General features: G+C 49.7%; 1 long non-coding RNA gene across 5 annotated transcripts in view; it reads left to right on the top strand.

Moving 5' to 3' along the window:
- Positions 1 to 1,449: 1,449 nt before the first annotated feature.
- LOC135180280 (uncharacterized) overlaps positions 1,450 to 26,549 on the top strand; it is a 172,537-nt gene continuing 147,437 nt past the window's right edge. For all 5 annotated transcript variants that reach the window (XR_010304356.1, XR_010304359.1, XR_010304355.1 and 2 more), the window contains exons 1-2: positions 1,450 to 1,551; positions 1,710 to 1,973. This is a non-coding gene — a long non-coding RNA (uncharacterized LOC135180280). The remainder of the gene's footprint in view (positions 1,552 to 1,709; positions 1,974 to 26,549) is intronic.

Here is a 26,549-nt window from a genome sequence, read left to right as displayed (position 1 = left end):
GGAATGCTCAGCCCTTCAGTACAGTGCTCTAATCTTGTGTTGAGTGTACTGTGACAGAGGAGATACTACTGCATTGTAAAGCCATGACAAACCTCCTGCCTGGGTTTGAAAGTCTTTTTCCACATAAGCTTTCACAGCCATTCTCCTTCATCCTGCCCCTTACCCACAGCTGCTCTCAGACTCCCAGGTTTGTTTTGGTTTTATTTGTTTTATCTTCCAGGTTGGAAGAGACCTCCAAGCTCAGCCAGTCCAACCTAGCTCCCAGCCCTAGCCAATCAACCAGACCATGGCACTAAGGGCCCCATCCAGGCTTTGCTTGAACACCTCCGGGGATGGCGACTCCACCACCTCCCTGGGCAGCCCATTCCAATGCCAATCACTCTCTCTGCCAACAACTTCCTCCTAACATCCAGCCTAGACCTCCCCTGGCACAACTTGAGACTGTGTCCCTTTGTTCTGTTGCTGCTTGCCTGGGAGGAGAGACCAACCCCCACCTGGCTACAGCCACCCTTCAGATAGCTGAAACCCAGGTGGAGCTCAGGGCATTGTACCATGATCACCATCACAACCTGTGCAGGTTTTAAGCACTTCCACTGGTCTGGAAGAGGACTGATAAAGTACCAGTAAGTGTGATAAGTCTCTGGGAGAGACAAGGAAGTGCATCTTGTCTTTTTTAGTTTCAAGTGTTATTTTTCACTCTGCATATTGCTTCATTAAAAGACTAACTTTAAAATCTCAATTCATCCTAAGTATCAGACAAAGTGAAAAGAAACGATAGGAGGGCTTAATTCCAAGCTGCAGTGAGTGATTTCATACTGGACTAGACAAAACACAGCAAGTCTTAAGGCTCTTTGAAAGGAGAGAGTTTATCACAGGTTGCAATTTGCCCCACTTGGCTGACATTTTAACTCTCTATCCAAGCCTGAAACTTGGCAGGCAGCACAAGTTTCTTTTTCTCCCCAGCAAGGTATGTGATTTTCCTCCCAAGTGTTCAAACAATTGAGCCTAAAGTTCACTTTTGCTGTAGGGACACAAGTTGATTTGACAAGATAAATTAGGGGAAAACAAACAAACCAGAATGTTCTAAAGGTATGATAGGAGGTTAGCTCTAAAGCTAAATCACCTTTAATGTTCTCCTCACAAGAAAATGATTTTCTGGAGGCAGGATTGGAAGGTGCAGCCTCAGATTTAGCTCTGCACAGCAGCAGTAGTCTGGACCTCCTCAGGACTGACCCAGGTGGCCATGGCATCAGCTGGAGGGCAGCCAGGCAGGGCTATAGTAAGGCTAGAGGCCAGCTCAGCCATAGCACTGTTTATGAAGGCAGCTGCCCCCTGAGCTGGGCTTTAATTGGTTGGTGAGCCAAGGGGCAGGTGTGGGGAGGCACCAGCTGAGGCTGATCAAGGTATTTAAAGCCCTGACTCCCTGTTGAATCAGTCTGTTGTGGACTTTTCTAGAAAGCTGGTGTGAGGCAGTGCATCTCACACCACTGGACAGGGGCTCCCAAAACCTCTCTGCCTTTTGGAACCATCTGAACTGCGAGACTTTGCAAGGCAATTCTCTATCATAACAAGTTATGGTTTCTGAGCTTACAGTTTTCTTTCCATGTCCCCTCAGCCGTCCTGAAAGTCCTCTCTGTTCTCAGCATCTGGGCTCTTGCAGCATGCTGGACAGTTTGCATATCTTCTTCAACCATTGTTTCCTCTTTCAGATACTTCTCTTGGCAAATAAACTTGGCAGAGCCCAGAGGACAGCTCTGTTATCATCAAACCTCCTGTGAATGCAAGTGGAAGAAGAGAAGCTCCTCTGTTAAGTACTTCAATGTGTGAATGACACACTTTGGAGTTAACAACAATCCCTGGAGTGGTGATTCTCAGAAGCTCTATGTGTGGAAATCTTTCTCTGGGACAGAGAAGGAGCTTGAACCATTTCAAGAACTGCAGAGGAAAGCAGAGTGTTCTCATCACTAAAGCACGTGAGTTGAATTGTCTGAGGCTACTCCTGGCTTTGCTATCAAACTACAGTGTGGTCTCTGGTGCCTTTATTTCCCTATATATCAAGCTGGCTTATAGGAACTTGGCTTGTTTTCTTCTTAACTTCTCTTCTGAATCTCAGATTTCAACCCAGGGCAAGCAAAAATCAGTGGGAGAAGGGTACTGCAGGGAAAAAGGTTCTCTGAGGAATATCTTGAGCCCTAAAAGCATCAGCTTATGTACCACCTATGTAGCGTGGATGCTGAAGGAAGTAAATGTTTCTTCCTGCTCACTTGATAAGCAGGAAGCAAAACACTTCCCACATTCAAGGAATCATAGAAGCAAGCAGGTTGGAAGAGACCTCCAAGCTCATCCAGTCCAACCTAGCACCCAGCCCTATCCAGTCAACCAGACCATGGCACTAAGTGCCTCATCCAGGTTTTTCTTGAACACCTCCAGGGATGGCAACTCCACCACCTCCCTGGGCAGCCCAGAATCTGTTGCAAAGGGCTGTAGAGCAGAGCTGGTGTTCTAGGTTTGACTGGGAAGGTAAAAGCAGACTGGAAATCTGCTAAAGGATGTGATGGGCTGTTTTTCTGCTGTCCATACAGCACATGAGCACTGTTGTAGGTCATAACTGGGGTGTGAAATGTTTTTTGGAGGCATTCTTAGTGCAAATCTCAGCAGCATTATGCTATGTTGGTATCATATTGGTAGACTTGTTTGGAGATGAAGAGCACCATTTGGTTTTCCTAGTTGTTAAACAGCTCCAGCAACCACAACGCTCACCAGAACCTAAACCCTGAATTAAACTTCATGCTGAATTTGCAGCACACATCCCTGCTCATTTATCACTTGCTACAGACACTGTGTCTTCTGACCACCTTGGCATTAGCCCCCAGAACTAGATACAGGTTTTGTTATGGCCTGAATTGCACAGTAGTCTGGATGAATTGCAAGGAATTGACATCGAGTCAGTCATTGACTGACATCAAGTCACTCATCAGCAAGTTTGCAGATGACACCAAGCTGGGGGCAGATGTGGCAGGGTTGGAGGGCAGAAGGGCTCTGCAGTGGGACCTTGACCGCCTGGACAGATGGGCAGAGTCCAAGGGGATGGCATTCAATAGCTCCAAGTGCAGGGTGCTGCACTTTGGCCACAGCAACCCCATGCAGAGATACAGGCTGGGGTCGGAGTGGCTGAGAGCAGCCAGAAAGAGAGGGATCTGGGGGTGCTGATTGGTACCCACCTGAACATGAGCCAGCAGTGTGCCCAGGTGGCCAAGAGAGCCAGTGGCATCCTGGCCTGCATCAGGAATGGTGTGGTCAGCAGGAGCAGGGAGGTCATTCTGCCCCTGTACTCTGCACTGGTTAGACCACACCTTGAGTGCTGTGTTCAGTTCTGGTCCCCCCAGTTTAGGAGGGACATTGAGATGCTTGAGTGTGTCCAGAGAAGGGCGACGAGGCTGGGGAGAGGCCTTGAGCACAGCCCTACGAGGAGAGGCTGAGGGAGCTGGGATTGGTTAGCCTGGAGAAGAGGAGGCTCAGGGCAGACCTTATTGCTGTCTACAACTACCTGAGGGGAGGTTGTGGCCAGGAGGAGGTTGCTCTCTTCTCTCAGGTGGCCAGCACCAGAACAAGAGGACACAGCCTCAGGCTGTGCCAGGGGAAATTTAGGCTGGAGGTGAGGAGAAAGTTCTTCCCTGAGAGAGTCATTGGACACTGGAATGGGCTGGCCGGGGAGGTGGTGGAGTCGCCGTCCCTGGAGCTGTTCAAGGCAGGATTGGACGTGGCACTTGGTGCCATGGTCTGGCCTTGAGCTCTGTGGTAAAGGGTTGGACTTGATGATCTGTGAGGTCTCTTCCAACCTTGGTGATACTGTGAGACTGTGAATTGCAGCTGGATTTTCAAACCTATGGGGGTTGTGTGTGGAAATCAAACCAACTGTGCAAGCCAAAGGGAGAATTCCCCACGCTGTATTCTAGGGCTAAAAAGCTAGAAGAGAAACTAGTTTGCCCAAAGATGAGCCTTGTGAGGTAGAGGCACAGGAACACATGGATGATAATCCACTGCCTCTAGTTTTTTCTTGAGTTCCTGGTTCTGGGTTGAACACAGGTTCCAAAATGTTTTTCAGGAGCTGAGTGCTGTGTGCCAGAACTGACTCATTGTGAATGCATTTACCACCCAGAGGAGATGGCCCTGCACTTGAGAAAGTATTTCTTAGAAGAGAGAATTCTTCCTCCTCTGCATCAGTCTCCCAAATGGTTTTGGTTCAGCTTCTGATGATCTTTTCTAAGCCTGAGATAGTTTGATTTAGAGCAGTTTAAGTGAATCTGGCAAAGTCATACCTCATTTCCTCACTGACAGCCCTTGTGCCTCTTTGTGAGCTAAACCAGTACAGTGCATGTAATCTGAGTGCAGCAACAGGCTTTTTTTCTACCATTACTGAAAATGAATTATCCAACACCATAGAATGAGAGCCCCATCAGAGCCTGGTTCTCAGTACAGTCTCCTCACCCATGCAGTGATTCCTTCTCCTGGGTTATTTTCCTGTTTTATTGCTAGACTATGCTTAGCTTTGCAGAAATACACAACTGGGAGGATGAACTGGGAGACAAACCCTCCTCTCATGCTAGACTTTCACTCTTAATTCCTGTTAATAACACACTGTGGATAATTCAAATGCTAATACAAGAACTTGTATTAGGAGGCCTGTGGATGTGGTCTGTCTGGACTTCAGCAAGGCCTTTGACACTGTCCCCCACAGCAAACTGCTGGCTAAGCTGTCAGCCCATGGCTTGGATGGCAACACTCTGTGCTGGGTTAGGAACTGGCTGGAGGGCTGAGCCCAGAGAGTGGTGGTGAATGGTGCCACATCCAGCTGGCAGCTGTCACTAGTGGTGTCCCTCAGGGATCTGTGCTGGGCCCCATCCTCTTTAACATCTTCATAGATGATCTGGATGAGGGCATGGAGTCAGTCATCAGCAAGTGTGCAGATGACACCAAGCTGGGGGCAGATGTGGCTGGGTTGGAGGGCAAAAGGGCTCTGCAGCAGGACCTTGACCGCCTGCACAGATGGGCAGAGTCCAAGGGGATGGCTTCAATAGCTCCAAGTGCAGGGTGCTGCACTTTGGCCACAGCAACCCCATGCAGAGATACAGGCTGGGGTCAGAGTGGCTGAGAGCAGCCAGACAGAGAGGGATCTGGGGGTGCTGATTGATACCTGCCTGAACATGAGCCAGCAGTGTGCCCAGGTGGCCAAGAGAGCCAGTGGCATCCTGGCCTGCATCAGGAATGGTGTGGCCAGCAGGAGCAGGGAGGTCATTCTGCCCCTGTACTCTGCACTGCTTAGACCACACCTTGAGTGCTGTGTTCAGTTCTGGGCCCCCAGTTTAGGAGGGACATTGAGATGCTTGAGCGTGTCCAGAGAAGGGCGACGAGGCTGGGGAGAGGCCTTGAGCACAGCCCTAGGAGGAGAGGCTGAGGGAGCTGGGATTGGTTAGCCTGGAGAAGAGGAGGCTCAGGGGAGACCTCATTGCTGTCTACAACTACCTGAAGGGTGGTTGTGGCCAGGAGGAGGTTGCTCTCTTCTCTCAGGTGGCCATCACCAGAACAAGAGGACACAGCCTCAGGCTGTGCCAGGGGAGATTTAGGCTGGAGGTGAGGAGAAAGTTCTTCCCTGAGAGAGTCATTGGACACTGGAATGGGCTGCCCGGGGAGGTGGTGGAGTCGCCGTCCCTGGAGCTGTTCAAGGCAGGACTGGACGTGGCACTTGGTGCCATGGTCTGGCCTTGAGCTCTGTGCTAAAGGGTTGGACTTGATGATCTGTGAGGTCTCTTCCAACCCTGATGATACTGTGATACTCTGAACTTAGCAAAAATTGCCATCTCTACCGAAAGGACTTTCATGATGAATTCCACATGGTTGTTCCCTAGCCTGAAACTCAACAGCAGCCCACTATGATGAATGATTGTAATACCTCTGCCCACACACTATGTCTATCCAAAATATTATTATTCCATAACTTTGTTTATATCCAATTATTTATCCAAAGAGGAGGGAAAGCCTGAAGAATACCTCTCACCTTTTAGCAGCTTTTCAACGGGAGACTGAGTTCCTCCTTCAAAGGAATGCGTAGGAAGGAACTCATTTGTCTCTGCTCTGAGATGAAAGCACACATGATTACTCCCCTAATCAATCATGTCCATTGTATTTCTCTAGGTCGGAATGGTTTGTGTTTTCAGGGGAGACTTCTTCTATTGTAAGGAATTCAGTCTCCAGCGTGTAGTCAAATCTAGTTTCTCGGTGCACAGAAACTCTGTCCTGCTCTCAGTCCCTAGCTTGTCTAAAGAGGCAGCAATGTAGTACTGCTTAGTGACCAGTAGCACTAAGGCCATGGTGTGCTTACTTTGCCATATTCTTCTCTGAAACTAGTTACCTTGGCAGACATGAAAGTATAGTGGCAAGAACTGTTGGATTGGTAAATCACAGGCTCACAGGATGGTAGGGGTTGGAAGGGACCCAAGGAGATCATCCAGTCCAACCCCCCTGCCAGAGCAGGACAATACTATCCAGCACAGATCACAGAGCAACACATCCAGACAGGCCTTGGAAGTCCCCAGAGAAGGAGACCCCACAACCTCCCTGGGGAGCCTGTGCCAGTGCTCTGGGACCCTTACAGGAAAGAAGTTCCCCTTTGTGTTGAGGCAGAACCTCCTGTGCTGCAACTTACACCCATTGCTCCTTGTCCTATCCCAGGGAGCAGTGAGCAGAGCCTGTCCCTCCTCTCCTGGCAGCCCTCAGATACTTATAAACATTGATCAAATCCCCTCTCAGTCTTCTCTTCTCCAGACTAAGCAGCCCCAGGTCCCTCAGCCTCTCCTCATCAGCCATGCCCTCCTGTCCCCTCATCATCCTTGTAGCCCTCTGCTGGACCCTCTAGAGCTGATCCATCCTCTCCAATCAGAGCCACTTTGCTGAACCTTTATCAATGCATATCATGGAGGGTCTTGGCATCAGCATTCCAGATGTACCTTCCTGTCCTACTATCTGTGCAAAAGATGCTCCGTTAGCTTAATAGCAACAGAACAAGGGGACACAGTCTCAAGTTGCATTGTTGTGGTGTGCACTTGCAACCTGGAGGGCCAACCTGAGCCTGGGCTGCAGCAGGAGAAGTGTGGCCAGCAGGGCCTGGGAGGTGATTCTCCCCCTCTGCTGTGCTCTGCTGAGACCCCACCTGGAGTACTGCATCCAGCTCTGGAGCCCCTGGGACAAGAGGGATGCGGAGATGCTGAAGTGTGTCCAGAGCAGGGCCAGGAGGATGCTCAGAGGGCTGCAGCAGCTCTGCTGTGAGCACAGACTGAAAGAGTTGGGGCTGTGCAGGCTGGAGCAGAGGAGGCTCCCAGGTGACCTTCTTGTGGCCTTTCAGGATCTGAAGGGGCCTCCAAAAAAAGCTGTGGAGGGACTTTTGAGGCTGTGAGGGAGTGACAGGACTGGGGGGAATGGAGCAGAGCTGGAGATGGGGAGGTTCAGGCTGGAAGTGAGGAGAAAGTTGTTGAGCATGAGAGTGGTGAGAGGCTGGACTGGGTTGCCCAGGGAGGTGGTTGAGGCCCCATGGCTGGAGGTGTTTGAGGCCAGGCTGGCTGAGGCTGTGTGCAGCCTGCTCTAGGGTAGGGTGTCCGTGGCCATGGCAGGGGGTTGGAACTGGCTGCTCCTTGTGGTCCCTTCCAACCCTGACTGATTCTATGATTCTAAGTTGTGCCAGGGGAGGTCTAGGCTGGATGTTAGGAGCAAGTTGTCAGCAGAGAGAGTGATTGGCATTGGAATGGGCTGCCCAGGGAGGTGGTGGAGTTGCCGTCCCTGGAGGTGTTCAGAAAAGGACTGGCTGAGGCACTTAGTGCCATGGTCTGGTTGACTGGCTAGGGCTGGGTGCTAGGTTGGCCTGGCTGATCTTGGAAGATCTCTTCCAACCTGCTTGATTCTATGATTCTAATATTGTATCATCAATACTGAAGGGCTCTGTATGCATTTTATAGAAGTGTATTTCTCCTGCCATTAGTGTAATTGCAACAGCAGAAAACAAGTATAAAAAAGGCAAATCAAGTCCCCTATGGACACAGAAATATTCAATGGCAATTAGCCTCTCCAGCTATGAAAGTTAACTGAGTTGTCTGTAAAAGCATTATGTACTGAAAGCTATAATTTAATGAAGAAGGGAAGACTGAACTTCTGCATCAGAACTGAAAACAAACACCAGTGAAAGCAGCAAATTAAGTTAATAAAGTCCAGCAAAAACATGAATCACTCAACCCAGCAGGCAATGTTTGAAAAAATGCTAAGTGGGAACATGCCACAGAGAGGAGATGAGGCAAAGTAAACATCTTGTGTAGAACAGATGCTGCAAAACAAGCACAAGGGCAAAAAGAATTAGATGTTAATCCAAGTCTCAAGAGGAGGCAGAAGAAAAAAAATCAATCTATTGGCAAGTTTCAAACCAGTTGCACATCTGGGTTTGGACCACAGAATTTGCACTTGCAAAAATCTCACCTGCAAGCACAGTCCCTGGGGATGTGCAGGCAACCTGTGGCAGTAACTCATACAGAAACGTCTCTGGCTGAGGCTGTCTAACCTAATAGCCAAATTCATCAGTGAAAGTGTTCAGCTATTCATTAATGATTTCTAGGTGCATCATTTGCTGCCACTCTGCATCTCAGAGCTGCTGAAGTCCACCTTACCACGCTGCTTTCAACTTGAGGAGATAAAGGGGAGTCACCCAGCCTTTACAGAGTGGCTGAGAGCAGCCAGGCAGAGAGGGGCCTGGGGGTGCTGGTAGATTGTAGCTGGATGTGAGCCAGCAGTGTGCCCAGGAGAGCCAGTGGCATCCTGGCCTGGCTCAGGAGCAGTGTGGCCAGCAGGACAAGGGAGGTTATTCTGCCCCTGTGCTCAGCACTGGTCAGGACACACCTTGGTGCTGTGTCTAGTCCTGGGCTCCTCAATTCAAGAGAGATGTTGAGGTGCTGGAAGGTGTCCAGAGAAGGGCAGCAAAGCTGGTGAGGGGCCTGGAGCACAGCCCTGTGAGGAGAGGCTGAGGGAGCTGGGGGTGTTTATCCTGGAGAAGAGGAGGCTCAGGGCTGATCTCATTGCTGTCTACAACTACCTGAAGGGAGGCTGTAGCCAGGTGGGGTTGGTCTCTTCTGCCAGGCAAGCAGCAACAAGACAAGGGGACACAGTCTCAAGTAGTGCCAGGGGAGGTCTAGGCTGGATGTTAGGAGGAAGTTCTTCCTAGAGAGAGTGATTGGCATTGGAATGGGCTGCCCAAGGAGGTGGTGGAGTCACCATCCCTGGAGGTGTTGAAGCAAAGCCTGGCTGAGGCACTTAGTGCCATGGTCTGGTTGACTGGCTAGGGCTGGGTGCTAGGTTGGACTGGATGATCTTGGAGGTCTCTTCCAACCTGGTTGATTCTATGATTATATGATGCTGTCCAAATTCCCTGGCGGCTAGAAGCTGTCTGCCCCACACAGACCATGATGTAGGTAGGACACTCCTCTTCCAAGACAGAAGTGATAGGAGGAGAGGCAGGGAGGGGAAGGGTACTGATATCAGCCAGCACTGCCTTTTAAGCTGTGATACCAGAAAGCAGAATAGAATGACAACATCCTGGGACAACCAGGTCCACTTCCACAGACAGGGCTTCATCTCTGTACTTTTCTTAAGGGAACCTGGGATTTCCTCCAGCTACCACAGAAGGTTGGAGTGGGACTGTTTAGAAAGGCTTGCAGTGATAGGATATTGAGCAGTGATTTGAAGTTAGAGAATAATAGGTTTAGAATGGATATTAGCAACAAGCTCTTTACCATGAGGGTGGTGAAACACTGGAGCAGGTTGCTTAGGGAGGTAGTTGAGGCCCCATCTCTAGAGATATTCAAAGTCAGACTTGACAAAGCTCTGAGCAACCTGATTGAGTGAAGTATGTGCAGGGGAGTTGGACTCAGTGACCTTTGAGGGTCCCTTCCCCATTCTGTGATTCTCACTTGCAGGAATTCCTGCATGCCTTATGAGGAGAGACTGAGGGACCTGGGGCTGCTTAGTCTGGAGAAAAGACTGAGAGGGAATTTGATAGATGTTTATAAGTATCTGAGGACTGCTCAGGAGAGGGGGAACAGGCTCTGCTCACTGCTCCCTGGGATAGGACAAGCAGCAATGGGTGTAAGTTGCAGCACAGGAGGTTCTGCCTCAACACAAGGAGGAACTTCTTTCCTGTAAGGGTCCCAGAGCACTGGCACAGGCTGCCCAGGGAGGTTGTGGGGCTCTCCTTCTCTGGAGCCTTCCAAGGCCTGTCTGGATGTGTTCCTCTGTGATCTGTGTTAGATAGCATTTTCCTGCTCTGGCAGTGGGGTTGGACTCAGTCTCCTTGGGTCCCTTCCAACCCCTAATGTCCTGTGGCCTCGTGAATTCATAACAGGGCAAAATGTGGCTCACTGCTGTTTTGCTACAGATGTGATACCCAAAGGCCAGGTTTGATGGAAGGTTTGCAAGGGTTCATGAACTTTCTCTGTGTTATGTGTTAGCTTGGTCAGTCAACAGTCTGCACAAACACAAGCAACTCATTGGGTGTTACTGAATACTGATTATACCTGGTTTAGGATGTGCCATGAGAAAACTGAGTGTTGGCATCAGCTAAGTTTTCTCTTCAGATGTTGCACTCCCCTGAACTTAGAAACATGACCAGGGAAAAAACTTGCTTTTGCTCAAAATTGTTGGGCTAAAAGCTGGAAGATTATGTGGTCAGCTGAAATTACTTAGCTCTTCACTGAGAGGATGATTGGCATTGGAATGGGCTGCCCAGGGAGGTGGTGGAGTTGCCATCCCTGGAGGTGTTGAAGAAAACCCTGCATGGGGCACTTAGTGCCATGGTCTGGTTGACTGGCTAGGGCTGGGTGCTAGGTTGGACTGGATGAGCTTGGAGGTCTCTTCCAACCTGGTAGATTCTATGAAATTAGGAGAAGAGGCACATCTCCAGCTAGCACGGAACCTTCTGCTGTTCCTTCCCTGTTTTTCAGTGCTTCCATCCACCCTGATATATATATATATATATATATATATATATATATATATATATATATATAAGAAAAATAAGCTCTGGAAGATGAACTTCAGGATTACAACTTTCTTCTGAAGGCCCATCTGTGTGGCAGCACTGCCAGTGTTACAGACTGCAGACCACAGCCAGCTCCTGTCTCCACTTTCCTTCTCCTGTGTAAAGCTGACATTGTCCCAGCAAAACTCTGAAGTCTGTCTGACATTTGGAATTTGTGTGATGGTGGTAAAAGATGAGTGTTTTGCTACTGGAGACTGTCCTTAAATGGTAATCTTGACAATATAAGAGGAGAACAGAGAGGGTTTTTATTCCCCCTTCTGCTCCTCTCAGATACAGTGGGGTCTCTCTCAGCCTGCATGCTTAGTAAAGGAGAGCTGGTCACTTCAGACAGCCTCTCATGCCACAGTAAGTAATTACATGCATGAGGATGCCAAGAAAAGGGCAAACAACCCCAAACATCTGCTGACAGACAGAAGGGAAGTCACATTTTTCCTGTTGGGGGATCAAAGAACTTTTAACAGTTGTCTCTATGCAGGCTTTCCTGCAGACAAGTGTGTATGTGTTACATTACCCCCCTCCTCCTCTGTGTGTGCAGAGAAAAGAGTGAAGGATTATTGAGCCTTGTGAGTTGTGGCCATGGTCTGGTTGATTGGACAGGGCTGGGTGCTAGGTTGGACTGGATGATCTTGGAGGTCTCTTCCAACCTGGTTGATTCTGTGCATTTTGCTCCTTAACGTTTGTGGCCCTCAGTGTAGCATCCCAGACTGCATACAGGTCTTAGAGACTTCTTTTCCTTCTAAGAATCTGTTTTGCTCTTCTACCCAGTAATAGCTGCAGGAGCATCTCTAAGTTCCTCCTTAACATTGTGGCCCTCTCTAAGACTGAAGTTTTCCATAGCAGCAGAATGTCTAAGTGCTGTGTGAGAAGCCTAAAATAAATTAATAATCCATGCTCCCTGTAGCCTCCACAATTGTCAACCACTTAAATTTTACAGTTTCTTTCTAATTTCCTCATAGTTAGAACCATAGAACCAGCCAATTTGGAAGAGACCTCCAAGATCATCCAGTCCAACCTAGCACCCAGCCCTAGCCAAGCAACCAGACCATGGCACTAAGTGCCTCATCCAGGCTTTGCTTCAACGCCTCCAGGGATGGTGACTCCACCACCTCCCTGGGCAGCCCATTCCAATGCCAATCACTCTCTCTGCCAACAACTTCCTCCTAACATCCAGCCTAGACCTCCCCTGGCACAACTTCAGACTGTGTCCCCTTGTTCTATTGGTGGTTGCCTGGCAGAAGAGACCAACCCTACCTGGCTCCAGCCTCCCTTCAGGGGAGCAATGAGGTCACCCCTGTCTCTGGGCAGAGAAACCTGTGGGTTGTTGATTGCCAGGTGCCCATAAGCTAAACATCTAATATCTTTGATTCAGTCTCAGGGTTATGGTTTTGTTGCCAGTGAGGCTTCATTTTTTGGCAATAAGACCTTTTAAAGACTACTGGCAAAGGCATTTTAACACCAGCCCACTTTTAAAACACAGTGGGCACAGTGCAGGCTGAATTCTGGAGTTTCCACTCTCATATTTGTAAGGTCTGTTGTCATATCAGACTCGATGTAAATGGGCTGGATTGTAAGAGAAGGACCCTGGACACTCATTAGGCCCCACCTATTTTCTGGCTCCAGATTTAGGTCAGAGTTAAATGAAGGTTTGTTTGCTCATGAAAGAGTTTGTGTCCCCTAAATGAAGCGCGGAGCAGCTACAGTGCGTTTCCTTTGCTGTCCCTTGTCCTGCCAGAAATAGAAGTGTTAGCTTTCCTGTAAGGAAAACTCTTTCACAGATTTCCTGCTTCTGTGTGCTAGAGGTGAATAATTTGGAAGCAGAGTTTTGAGTGCTGTGTTGACCATTTGGAGGGGAATTAGATACCAAATCGCTGTGGGGTATCGGAACCTTGCGGCTTAACCCTGCCATCTTTTTGTAGTGGAAGTCTGCTTAATGTGGTTGTCTAGCCTGGAGAAGAGGAGGCTCAGGAGTGACCTCTTTGCTGTCTGCAACTACCTGGAGGGAGGCTGTAGCCAGGTGGGGTTGGTCTGAGTAGTTAGAATCAGTGAGCAGACAAATTACGAGTTTGACAGTTAAGAAGCAGAAAAGTTCATCTCTACCTAGGAATTAAAAGCCAGCTCTGCATCCTGGGGCATCAGCTTCTGGCAGGGTGTGATGGTTTGGGTGTTCCCTGCCCCGCCACACTTCAGAAATCACCCAGACTAGACTCAGCCAGCTCTGGAAATTTGAATGATGCTTATATTTACAGCTGGCACAATAGACAAGCAGATATTTAAAGTATATACAGATACATACAGAAATAGACAAGGGAAAAGGTAATACAGAAACACAGCAGCCCTCCCAGAAACCTGAGTCCCCAGGAGGGCCTCCCAACCACCCCATGCACCTTCCCCCTGCCCCTCTCCACATTACCCCAGTCCCAAGGAAGAATGGAGCTTTGGCCAGGGGGTTAGGAAGCAAAGTGGATTAGCCTAAAATGGAGAGTGAGGTTAGAGAGATGCAGCTCAGCCAGCAGCCCCAGCGAGAGTGGTGCTGAGTGTGTGTTTAGGAGGGACATTGAGATGCTTGAGCGTGTCCAGAGAAGGGCGACGAGGCTGGGGAGAGGCCTTGAGCACAGCCCTACGAGGAGAGGCTGAGGGAGCTGGGATTGGTTAGCCTGGAGAAGAGGAGGCTCAGGGCAGACCTCATTGCTGTCTACAACTACCTGAGGGGAGGTTGTGGCCAGGAGGAGGTTGCTCTCTTCTCTCAGGTGGCCAGCACCAGAACAAGAGGACACAGCCTCAGGCTGTGCCAGGGGAAATTTGAGAAAGTTCTTCCCTGAGAGAGTCATTGGACACTGGAATGGGCTGCCCGGGGAGGTGGTGGAGTCGCCGTCCCTGGAGCTGTTCAAGGCAGGACTGGACGTGGCACTTGGTGCCATGGTCTGGCCTTGAGCTCTGTGGTAAAGGGTTGGACTTGATGATCTGTGAGGTCTCTTCCAACCTTGGTGATACTGTGATCTAATGTTTTTATTTCTTGTTCCTGTACTTCTCAGCAAGCCTCACTCAATAGCCATCACCACTGTTTCCCTTCCACAGCCTGTAATCTAGTTCTCACCAAAACATTCTAGCCTGCTTCAAACTAGCACACAAGGGACTGTCAGGACTGCATCTGCAAATGTAAAGCAGTATCATGTGCTTTAGTATGATGTTGTAAATCAAAATCCCTAAAGCCAAGGGGAGAGGAGAGGCCATTCACATATGAATGGTAACCATTTCCTCCTGATTTAACAGCCAAAGCAGTGTTTCAGGCTTCTCACTCACCTCCAACAAAGTATGGATAAAAGGTTCCAAAGTAGAAGCCAAGAGCAGACTGCACTGCAACATAGGACAAGCTTTAGAGATGTTAATGGGAGCCTTTTGGTCTTGCAGATGTTCATGGACTACACAAACAATGGTGTCTCTCCCCATTCCCACTCTTAATGAGGGCAGGAGGGAGGATTAAAATCAAATACTATTAAGAGAGTGGAACATCTTCCTTAGGAGGAGAGACTGAGGGAGCTGGGGCTCTTTAACTTGCAGAAGAGGAGACTGAGAGGTGACCTTGTTGATATTTATAAGTATGTAAAGGATGAGAGCCAGGAGGATGGAACCAGGCTCTGCTTGTTGATGCCCAATGACAGGACAAGGGGCAATGGGTGGGAGCAGAGGCATAGGAAGTTCTGTGTAAACATGAGGAAAAATGTTTTACTGTGAGGGTGACAGAACACTGGAAGAAGCTGCCATGGGGCATTGTGCAATCTCCCTTTCTGGAGCTGTCAAGTCCTGCCTGGATGTGTCTCTTCTGCCAGGCAACCAGCAACAGAAGAAGGGGACAGAGTCTCAAGTTGTGGCAGGGGAGGTCTAGGCTGGATGTGAGGAGCAAGTTGTTGGCAGAGAGAGTGATTGGCATTGGAATGGGCTGCCCAGGGAGGTGGTGGAGTCACTGTCCCTGGAGGTGTTGAAGCCAAGCCTGGCTGAGGCACTTAGTGCCATGGTCTGGTTGACTGGCTAGGGCTGGGTGCTAGGTTGGACTGGATGATCATAGAATCAACCAGGTTGGGAGAGACCTCCAAGCTCATGCAGTCCAACCTAGCACCCAGCCCTAGACAATCAACCAGACCATGGCATTAAGTGTCTCATCCAGGCTTTGCTTGAACACCTCCAGGGATGGTGACTCCACCACCTCCCAGATCTTGGAGGTCTCTTCCAACCTGGTTGGTTCTATGATTTTATGTAGTCATTTGAAGGGAGTTTGAGCCTTGATTTATGTTCAGGCTTGAGTTATATATGTTAGTGCAGCAGAGTGTCTAATTAGAATCATAGAATCAACCAGGTTGGAAGAGACCTCCACAGTTCCTGATGCTGCCCAGGATGCCACTGGCTGTCTTGGCCACCTGGGCACACTGCTGGCTCATGTTCAGCCTACTATCCACCAGCACCCCCAGGTCCCTCTCCTCTTGGCTGCTTTCCAGCCACTCAGTCCCCAGCCTGTAGTGCTGCTTGGGGTTGTTGTGGCCAAAGTGCAGAACCCTGCACTTGGCCTTGTTCAATCTCATCCCATTGGCCTCTGCCCACCCATCCAGCCTGGCCAGGTCCCTCTGCAGGGCTCTCCTACCTTCCAACAGCTCCACAGCTGCTCCTAGCTTGGTGTCATCTGCAAACTTAATTAATAGATCTCAAGGTTATCTGAACACGTGCTAGCCTGACACTCTGATGATCAGTTTGCAGCCCAGGCAGAGCTTTTCTTTGGCCTGCCTGCAGCTGTCTGGAAGTGAAGGATTTTTTTACTTACAAGCCTTTTGGGACAAATCTTTACATGTGTTTCAGGGCAACACTTTGCTTTGGAGGTTTTAAGACATTCATTGCACTGTGACAACTAGCTCTGGTGGCTTCCAGTACAGCCATGTGGGAATTCATCATGCTTTTCTCACCTCAGTGTTGCTCATAGCACTGCCTGGCACTCAGATATTATGGAAGCAGAGTGCAAGGGAGGAGTGTGACTCCTGAGCTGAGAGGTTTAAGTGGGCAGGCTCCTGCCATTGTATTCTGTCTTCACATCCTGTGAACTGTGCAGGAAAGGGATGCTCTTGGGCTTGCATGAAGTTCATTGTGGTCTATAAAGGGTTTGGAATGTGCTGTTCAGGGATTTTTTTTTTGTCTCTTATGAAATAATAACTTTCTTGGCTATGCTATGCAATTCCTGAGGTCCCATGGTGAAGTCCAGGTTAATTTGACATATCCATTTGAGCTATCCATAGCTTGTATGCAGTTTGTATTATTCATCAACAACATTTGCATGTGATATCAGTTTAAAATAGTCTCTTGGGGTTCTTCCAAGACCCTTAATGCAAATGCAGTGCATCTGAGAGGGTACACTTTGAAGTGAATCGACTCACAGTGAGTTGATTCTCTGAGGCTTCCTGTTGCTGCTTCTGGTTTCTGGCTTTGTGGGTATGGTCTTTTTTCTGCAGGCATGGCAGCAGAATGGGTGAGAGCCAGGTGTGTTCCAGGCCCCTCACCAGCTTTGTTGCCCTTCTCTGGACACCTTCCAGCACCTCAACATCTCTCTTGAATTGAGGGGCCCAGAACTGGACACAGCACTCAAGGTGTGGCCTGAGCAGTGCTGAGCACAGGGGCAGAAGAACCTCCCTTGTCCTGCTGGCCACACTGCTCCTGATCCAGGCCAGGATGCTATTGGCTCTGCTGCCTGCCTGGGCACTGCTGCATCATCTTCAGCTCCTCTCTACCAGCTCCCTCAGCTCCCTCTCTGCCTTGCTGCTCTCAGCCACTCAGTCCCCAGCCTCTAGTGCTGCTTGGGGTTGTTGTGGCCAAAGTGTAGAACCCTGCACTTGGCCTTGTTCAGTCTCATCCCATTGGCCTCTGCCCACCCATCCAGCCTGGCCAGGTCCCTCTGCAGGGCTCTCCTACCTTCCAACAGCTCCACACCTGCTCCTAGCTTGGTGTCATCTGCAAACTTACTGATGCTGGACTCAATCTCCTCATCCAGATCATCAATAAAGATATTGAACAGGTCTGTGCCCAGCACTGATCCCTGGGGCACACCACTGCTGCCAGCTGGATGTGTCACCATTCACCACCACTCTCTGGGCTCTGCCATCCAGACAGTTCCTGACGCAGCACAGAGTGAATCTGTCCAAGCCACGAGCTGCCAACTGTGCCAGGAGCTTGCTGTGGCAGACAGTGTCAAAGGCTTTGCTGCAGTCCAGACAGATTCCATCCACAGCCTTCCCCACATTCACCAGGCAGTTTACCTGATCATGAAAGGAGATCAGGTTGGTGAGACAGGACCTGTCCTTCCTAAACCCCTGCTGGCTGGGCCTGATCCCTTGGCCATCCTGTAGGTGCTGTGCGATGGCACCCAAGATGATCTGTTCCGTGCCCTTGCCTGGCACTGAGGTCAGGCTGACAGGGCTGTAGTTTTCTGGCTGCTCCTTAAGACCCTTCTTGTGGATGGGATCACATTGGCAGCTTCCAGTCTTTGGGGACCTCTCCAGTGAGCCAGGACTGCTGATAAATAATGGAGAGTGGCTTGGCCAGCTCAGCTGCCAGCTCTCTCAGCTCCCTAGGGTGGATCCCATCCAGTCCCATGGACTTGTGAGGATCCAAAGGTGGATGCTGCTTTGGGCTTTCTATTTTATGCTGGGTTTTCCCTGTATTCCACTCTGCTGCTTCTGCAAATAGGCTAAGCTAAGGTAATCATGCATTGTATTATTAGATATGTATCCTATTATAGATTTACTGGATTAATTAATTAGCTGAGGTGACTATGCTTTGGGCTCATGATATCTCATGTTATATTAAAATCTTAGTCTCTTTATCTGGAAAAGCAAAACAAAAGAAGCCCCAAAACAAAAATAAACAAAACATACAAACAAAGCAAAACCCAAAACAAACCAACCAAAGAAAACCCCAAAACCAACTAACCAAAACCAAACCAACAAAAAAACCCAAAAAAACCTGAAAAAAACCCGCAGGCTAACCTCAGGAGGTTCAACAAAACCAAGGGCAAGGTCCTGCAGCTGGGTTGAGGCAATACCAAGCACAAATAAAAGCTGAGCAGTGAGTGGCTGGAGAGCAGCCCTGAGGAGAGGGACTTGGGGCTGCTGGTGGATGAGAAACTCAACACGAGCCAGCAGTGTGCACTTGCAGCCCAGAAAGCCAAGCAGAGCCTGGGCTGCAGCAGCAGAAGTGTGGCCAGCAGGGCCAGGGAGGTGATTCTCCCCCTCTGCTGTGCTCTGCTGAGACCCCACCTGGAGTACTGCATCCAGTTCTGGAGCCCCTGGGACAAGAGGGATGTGGAGATGCTGGAGTGTGTCCAGAGCAGGGCCAGGAGGATGCTCAGAGGCTGCAGCAGCTCTGCTGTGAGCACAGACTGAAAGAGTTGGGGCTGTGCAGGCTGGAGCAGAGGAGGCTCCCAGGTGACCTTCTTGTGGCCTTCCAGCATCTGAATTGGGCTACAAAAAAGCTGGGGAGGGACTTGTTAGGCTCTGAGGGAGTGACAGGACTAGGGGGAATGGAACAAAGCTGGAGGTGGGGAGAGTCAGCCTGGGTGTGAGGAAGTTGTTGAGCATGAGAGTGGTGAGAGGCTGGAATGGGTTGCCCAGGGAGGTGGTTGAGGCCCCATGGCTGGAGGTGTTTGAGGCCAGGCTGGCTGAGGCTGTGTGCAGCCTGCTCTAGGGTAGGGTGTCCCTGCCCATGGCAGGGGGGTTGGAACTGGCTGCTCCTTGTGGTCCCTTCCAACCCTGACTGATTCTATGAGTATGTATCCTGGTGTTTTTCCCCTCTTAGGTGTGGTATGTCCATAAAGTGGACAAAAAAACAAAAGGTTTAAATTCTGCACATGGATTTCACTTTGATGGAAGAAGGTTCTGTGTATCTGTTTCTCCATGTGTGCAGACACCTCTGTGGAACAGGAGTTTACTCCTTTGTGCTTTGAAATGGGTTTAAATGATTTCTGATGTGTTCTGGGAACGTTTGCTCTGCAAGATGGAGCAAAACCAGATCTGCTGACTTGGTGACCTGGCAAACCTTTAAGCAGACTATGGAAAGAGCCTATCCTAGAAGCCCCTTTCTTAAAGCTTTTTGTGGGATGTGGAGATGCTGGAGTGTGTCCAGAGCAGGGCCAGGAGGATGCTCAGAGGCTGCAGGAGCTCTGCTGTGAGCACAGACTGAAAGAGTTGGGGCGGTGCAGGCTGGAGCAGAGGAGGCTCCCAGGTGACCTTCTTGTGGCCTTCCAGCATCTGAAGGGGGACTTCAGATTATTTGTGACCTTCCATGAAGATGAGAAAACAGTCTGTGGTTGGCAGTATCAGTCAAGCAGCTCTGAGCTGGAGATCAGAAGTTAAGCAGAGGCACTGTAGTAATGTTTCCTGTTTAGGTAGAAGCAGCAGCAGCTGAAAACTCTTCTCTCTGCTGCTGCTGCTTCCCCTGTAGGAAAGCAACCTTGCCTGGGGTACAAATTCAGTGAAGAGATTTCCTCTTCCTTTGGCACAAATAGCAGAAAGGAAGGGCTAAATATCTCTCTAACTCATGAGAGGTCAGTGGCCTTGAGATCTATTTCACCATGATTAGAATGGCTTCATAGATGCTTTCTAGATCTGCCTTTGCAATGTGAGGTCCTTACCGGCAGAGGAATAACATAACCACTACTTGAAATATTTGTCTCTGCTGCTTACTGAATTAATGTTTCCATGGAGTCTCCAGACATATCTGTCTAGTTCCACTAAAGCACAGTGTTTTCTGCTATGGCTGCCTCTGATCCAGCTGCAAATCTCATCTTTCTGTGACTTCTGTTGCACAAATAAGATGACGTTGGTAGACCTTAGTTGTAAAGTAATGCTGTTACCCTGTGTGTTCCAGCCAGTCTGGCCAAATGTGCTTCCTTTGTGATCACAGGCTGCTTTGTGTGCAGCCCTTGCTTCCTCATTCATATTCCCTTTATCCTCTGCTTTGTCTCTCTTGGGTATTTTAACCACTTTGTGAGTTGTAGCTGCTGAATTCCCGACAGCCACCGCTGCTGCTTTATCAATACTGTTCCTGGTTCTGCCATGGGCAAAACTTCATAGAATCACAGAATCAACCAGGTTGGAAGAGACCTCCAAGCTCATCCAGTCCAACCTAGCACCCAGCCCTAGCCAATCAACCAGACCATGGCACTAAGTGCCTCATCCAGTCTTTTCTTGAAGACGCCCAGGGACGGTGCCTCCACCACCTCCCTGGGCAGCCCATTCCAATGCCAATCACTCTCTCTGTGAAGAACTTCTTCCTAATATCCACCCTAGACCTACCCTGGCACAACTTGAGACTGTGATCTCAAATGTTTCACACATTGCCACCTTTAAGTAATAGCTGCCTCTGCTACCCTAGATGCATGGCCCCAAAGCTGCCCTCTTTGATGCTGTGGTGTGCTAGTTTGAGCCTAGCTGGGATGTTTTGATGAGAAGGGAAGGCTGTGGCTGGAGTCTACCTGGACTGCAGCAAAGCCTTTGACACTGTCTGCCACAGCAAGCTCCTGGCACAGCTGGCAGCTCGTGGCTTGGACAGATTCACTCTGTGCTGCGTCAGGAACTGGCTGGATGGCAGAGCCCAGAGAGTGGTGGTGAATGGTGCCACATCCAGTTGGCAGCTGGCACTAGTGGTGTGCCCCAGGGATCAGTGCAGGGCCCAGTCCTGTTCAATATCTTTATTGATGATCTGGATGAGGGGATTGAGTCCTGCATCAGTAGTTTGCAGATGACACCAAGCTAGGAGCAGGTGTGGAGCTGTTGGGAGGTAGGAGCGACCTGGCCAGGCTGGATGGGTGGGCAGAGGCCAATGGGATGAGATTGAACAAGGCCAAGTGCAGGGTTCTGCACTTTGGCCACAACAACCCCAAGCAGCACTACAGGCAGGGGCCAGAGTGGCTGAGAGCAGCCAGGCAGAGAGGGAGCTGGGGATGCTGGCAGGTAGTAGCTGAAGATGAGGCAGCAGTGTGCCTGGGAGTACCTGGAACCATGACATTGCTCTGGGAGGCAAGTTGGTTTGTTATTTCTTTGGGGGATGTTTTCAGAGTGAATGCTTAAGAATGGGATTTTTCTATGCAAGGACTGTTTTTTTGGACCAGAACCCCATTAGAACTCTTGGCTGCTGCTGAAGGGTGAAATAGACTTTGTGTGTGTGTGGGTGGGTGTTGTTATTTTTTTCCCCTTCAGAAACAAAGCAACCTCCCAAAGCTCTGTCAATACCTGGGTGTCAATAATGAGCTCAGAGAGTACTGCTGCAAGTATTAGCTGTACCAGGTGCTTGCTGCTTTAACAGAGAGTGTTCTTGGAAATTGGGAATGTGGGTAGGGAAGAGAAGGAAACTGCCTTAACACAGTCTTGGATGTGTTTAACAGGTCCTGCTGTTGAGTTGCTTCTAAGAGGCCCAATGACATGCCCAGGTATTTCCTTAACAGCTTTGTCAGTTTCCTGAGTCTGGCATTTCACAGTAGCATTGCTGCAAGCGTTTAATTGGTCTCTCTTGTATATCTGCCAGTTCTTTCCATCAGTTCAAGCCTCCTGTTTGCATTGCCTCCCACTCTCAGTCACAGCAGATGAATACCTGCAGAGACTTTTTATTTTAGTCTCTCCATTCTTGCACATTCAACTTCTTGTGAAGTTACAAAGCCAGTCAGGCCACTTTTAGATCCTGGTACTGGCTAAGCTTTTGCTCCTCAATTCAAGAAAGATGTTGAGGTGCTGGAACATGTCCAGAGAAGGGCAACAAAGCTGGTGAGGGGCCTGGAGCACAAATCCTATGAGGAGAGGTTGAAGGAGCTGGGCCTGTTTAGCCTGGAGAAGAGGAGGCTCAGGGGTGATCTTATTACTGTCTACAAATACCTGAAGGGGCATTGTAGCCAGGTGGGGGGTGGCCTCTTCTCCCAGGTAACCAGCAATAGAACAAGGGGACACAGTCTCAAGTTGTGCTAGGGTAGGTCTAGGCTGGATGTTAGGAAGAAGTTCTTCACAGAGAGAGTGATTGGCATTGGAATGGGCTGCCCAGGGAGGTGGTGGAGTCACTGTCCCTGGGGGTCTTCAAGAAAAGCCTGGCTGAGGCACTTAGTGCCATGGTCTGGTTGATTGGCTAGGGCTGGGTGCTAGGTTGGACTGGGTGATCTTGGAGGTCTTTTCCAACCTGGTTGATTCTATGATTCTATGAAGTTTTGCCCATGGCAGAACCAGGAACAGTATTGATAAAGCATGTCCCATTTCAGCAAAGTAACTTGTTAGAATTGCTGAGCATTTTTGTCAGTGCTGTGGGAGTAGTCCCACACTGGGCACATGGCTGTACATCTGTGCCAGGACCTGGTCCCATCAGCACCTCTGTATGCTTGAGGGAAAACTCTATGTCACAGGCTCACGGGGTGGTAGGGGTTGGAAGGGACACAAGGGGATCATCCAGTCCAACCCCACTGCCAGAGCAGGACCACACAATCTAGCACAGATCACAGAGGAACACATCCAGACAGGCCTTGGAAGGCTCCACAGAAGGAGACTCCACAACCTCTCTGGGCAGCCTGTGCCAGTGCTCTGGGACCCTTACAGGAAAGAAGTTCCCCCTTGTGTTGAGGCAGAACCTCCTGTGCTGCAACTTACACCCATTGCTCCTTGTCCTATCCCAGGGAGCAGTGAGCAGAGCCTGTCCCCCACTCCTGGCAGCCTTCAGATACTTACATTTATCAAATCCCCTCTCAGTCTTCTCTTCTCCAGACTAAACAGCCCCAAAGTCCCTCAGCCTCTCCTCATCAGCCATGCCCTCCAGTCCCTCATCATCCTTTTAGCCCTCTGCTGGACCCTCAGCAGCAGATCCCTGTCCCTCTTCCACTGGGCAGCCCAAAACTGAACACAGTATTCAAGATGAGATCTCACTTCACCTGATACCAGCATCATTCCTCATGGCCTCAAGAGTTTTAAACCCTGCAGGAGCACTGTCCAAAGCTGTAATGTTCAACAAGATCTTCCCTGAAAGTGCTTCTCAGCTTTATTCTTAATTAATGTCTCCAAGGTCTGAGTTTGTCACTTTCTCAGGGAGCTGGCTTTGAGCCTGCCACTTTGCTAGGTAGCACTAAATGCCCTGTCAAAAGCTGACTGCTGCTTTCCATGAACTTGGATGCAGGCCACCCAGGGGGTACTGGATTTGCATTTGGTGCAGTTTTTCATGCTGCTCTGTTTCTGCATCCTTGGTGGTAATTTCTTGTGTTCTCAGAGAATCACAGAATCAACCAGGTTGGAAGAGACCTCCAAGATCATCCAGTCCAACCTAGCACCCAGCCCTAACCAATCAACCAGACCATGGCACTAAGTGCCTCATCCAGTCTCTCCTTGAACACCTCCAGGGACAGCGACTCCACCACCTCCCTGGGCAGCCCATTCCAATGCCAATCACTCTCTCTGCCAACAACTTCCTCCTAACATCCAGCCTAGACTTGTCCTGGCACAGCTTGAGTCTGTGTCCCCTTGTTCTGTTGCTGCTTGCCTGGCAGCAGAGCCCAACCCCACCTAGCTACAGCCTCCCTTCAGATAGTTGCAGACAGCAATGAGCTCTGCCCTGAGCCTCCTCTTCTGCAGGCTGCACACCCCCAGCTCCCTCAGCCTCTCCTCACAGGGCTCTGCTCCAGGCCCCTCACCAGCTTTGTTGCCTTTCTCTGGACACCTTCCAGCACCTCAACATCTCTCTTGAATTGAGGAGCCCAGAACTGGACACAGCACTGAAGGTGTGGCCTGAGCAGTGCTGAGCACAGGGGCAGAATAACCTCCCTTGTCCTGCTGGCCACACAGTTCCTGAGCCAGCCCAGGATGCCATTGGCTCTGCTGCCCACCTGGGCACACTGCTGCCTCATCTTCAGCTACTCTCTACCAGCACCCCCAGGTCCCTTTCTTCCTGGCTGTTTTCCAGCCACTCTCTCCCCAGCCTGTAGTGCTGCTTGGAGTTGTTTAGGCCATCTACTCCTGTAGCTCTGTGTAGAGCTACTGGAGCTGTCATGGATGAAATTGTTATTAGAAACATCCAGAGATGAGGAGGTGCTAAACTTTCTTTTTGTCCTCTGCATTTTTAGGGGTTTGATTTTTCTCCTTTTAGCCACACTGTTTTGCAGAAAGACATAACAGTGATGGAACATGATGCCTGGTGAAATGCAGTTAGCTGCATGGATAGCCCAGAGAATATGAGCACTGGGATTCTCAGCCTTTGCTGAGCAGAAGCTCCATCAGGGTGGTGGGAGCAGTTAGTTTCTAATGGGAGGCATTGTTTTCACACAGGCTATGTTAGTAGCCAGCTCTACATTTTGGGAAGAGTAGGAGATCTTCAAAGGTCTCTTCTTTGAGAGTATGAACAAGCTGCATGCCATAGGGGTGTTACTCAGATGTGGCCTTCTGCCTGTGAAGGAGGTGCAGCTGCCTCCTTCATGGGTTTAGGGTGGTGGGTGCTTGTCCCACGGGGTGGGGAACATGCAGTGTAGGGCAGAGAGAGGTTTTGCCTCTGTTCTGGCCCTGCAGAGCTGCACTCAGACCCTGTGAGGTGCCTCAGATGCTCCAGGGTGGGTCTCACTTCAGTGGAAGTTGAGGCACAGGAGGTTCCATGTGAACCTGAGGGGGAATTTTTTCAAGTCTCACTTCAGTTCTGCTCCTCAGGGATGGAGAAAATGACAAGGAGCAATGAGTGGAAGCTGAGGCACAGGAGGTTCCATGTGAACCTGAGGAGGAATTTTTTCAGGTCTTACATCAGTTCTACTCCTCAGGGATGGAGGGAGAAAATGACAAGGAGCAATGAGTGGAAGTTGAGGCACAGGAGGTTCCATGTGAACCTGAGGGGGAATTTTTCAGGTCTCACATCAGTTCTGCCCCTCAGGGATGGAGAAAATGACAAGGAGCAATGAGTGGAAGCTGAGGCACAGGAGGTTCCATGTGAACCTGAGGGGGAATTTTTCAGGTCTCACATCAGTTCTGCCCCTCAGGGATGGAGAAAATGACAAGGAGCAATGAGTGGAACTTGAGGCACAGGAGGTTCCATGTGAACCTGAGGGGGAATTTTTCCCCTGTGAGGGTGACAGAGCCCTGGAACAGGCTGCTCAGGGAGGTTGTGGGATCTCCCTCTCTGGAGGTATTCAAGAACTGTCTGGGTGCATTCCAGTGTGATCTGCTGTAGGTGATCCTGCTCTGGCAGGGGGGCTGGACCAGATGAGCTTCCGAGGTCCTTCCATCCGCTGACATTCTGTGGTTCTATGATTCTGTGACTTCAAATGAAGACTTGGACTTTTCATCCTGATTCCCAAAAGCCATATTCTTTCTTAGAAGGCCCACAGGAGGGTCACTAGAGGTAGTAAGTTTAACAACTTTGTTCAGACCTTCACAGGAACAGAATACACCAGAAAGCTTTAAAAAAAGAAGAATTTAGAGGATTCATCGTACTGAGAGTGGAATTGACCATAGGAAACTACATCTGAATGCTGTCTTCTGCTTCTGCTCCTTTAACTTGGCAAAGATGTGATGGTTGCTGTTAGGTTAAAATGATGTGAAGCAGCTGCACTGACAGAGAAGATGAATTATCCTTCATATGGCTGACACTGACCCTGCTTGTCATCAGCAATATGAGAAGAGTTGCCCCCTCACTGAGTCATTATGTGAACACATTTACCACCAATACATGATTTTAAATGATCATGGTAGATAATGAGTCAAAAGGAGATTGTTTTCTATCAACACTTGAGGGTGATCACGTTGCTCACATTTGAAAATGCAGAGAGGGAAATATGAGTTACCTGTCTGCTGGACTTTGGAGTTTCCATAGGTCATAAACACCTGAGACACCCTTGTGAATTAACACAGTGAATGTGAGATGGTTCCCTGAGTCTTAGAAAGTCAATCATGGCTGTAACCACAAGTTCTGAAGCTGCGCCAGGGGAGATTTAGGCTGGAGGTGAGGAGAAAGTTCTTCCCTGAGAGAGTCATTGGACACTGGAATGGGCTGCCCGGGGAGGTGGTGGAGTCGCCGTCCCTGGAGCTGTTCAAGGCAGGACTGGACGTGGCACTTGGTGCCATGGTCTGGCCTTGAGCTCTGTGGTAAAGGGTTGGACTTGATGATCTGTGAGGTCTCTTCCAACCTTGGTGATACTGTGATACTATAGAGAAGTTGCTCAAATATGAGCAGGAAGGAGTACTGGTCTACCAAGGGGAGCAGTAGGTTGTTTATAGAATCAACCAGGTTGGAAGAGACCTCTAAGATCATCCAGGCCAACCTAGCACCCAGCCCTGGCCAGTCAACCAGACCATGGCACTAAGTGCCTCACCCAGGCTTTGCTTCAGCAACACCTCCAGGGATGGTGCCTCCACCACCTCCCTGGGCAGCCCATTCCAATGCCAATCAC

This window comes from Pogoniulus pusillus, chromosome 13 (genome assembly GCF_015220805.1).
Source record: "Pogoniulus pusillus isolate bPogPus1 chromosome 13, bPogPus1.pri, whole genome shotgun sequence".
Lineage (NCBI taxonomy): Eukaryota > Metazoa > Chordata > Aves > Piciformes > Lybiidae > Pogoniulus > Pogoniulus pusillus.
The sequence above is the reverse complement of the archived record's forward strand: the minus strand, read 5'-3'. Positions and strand labels throughout refer to the sequence as shown.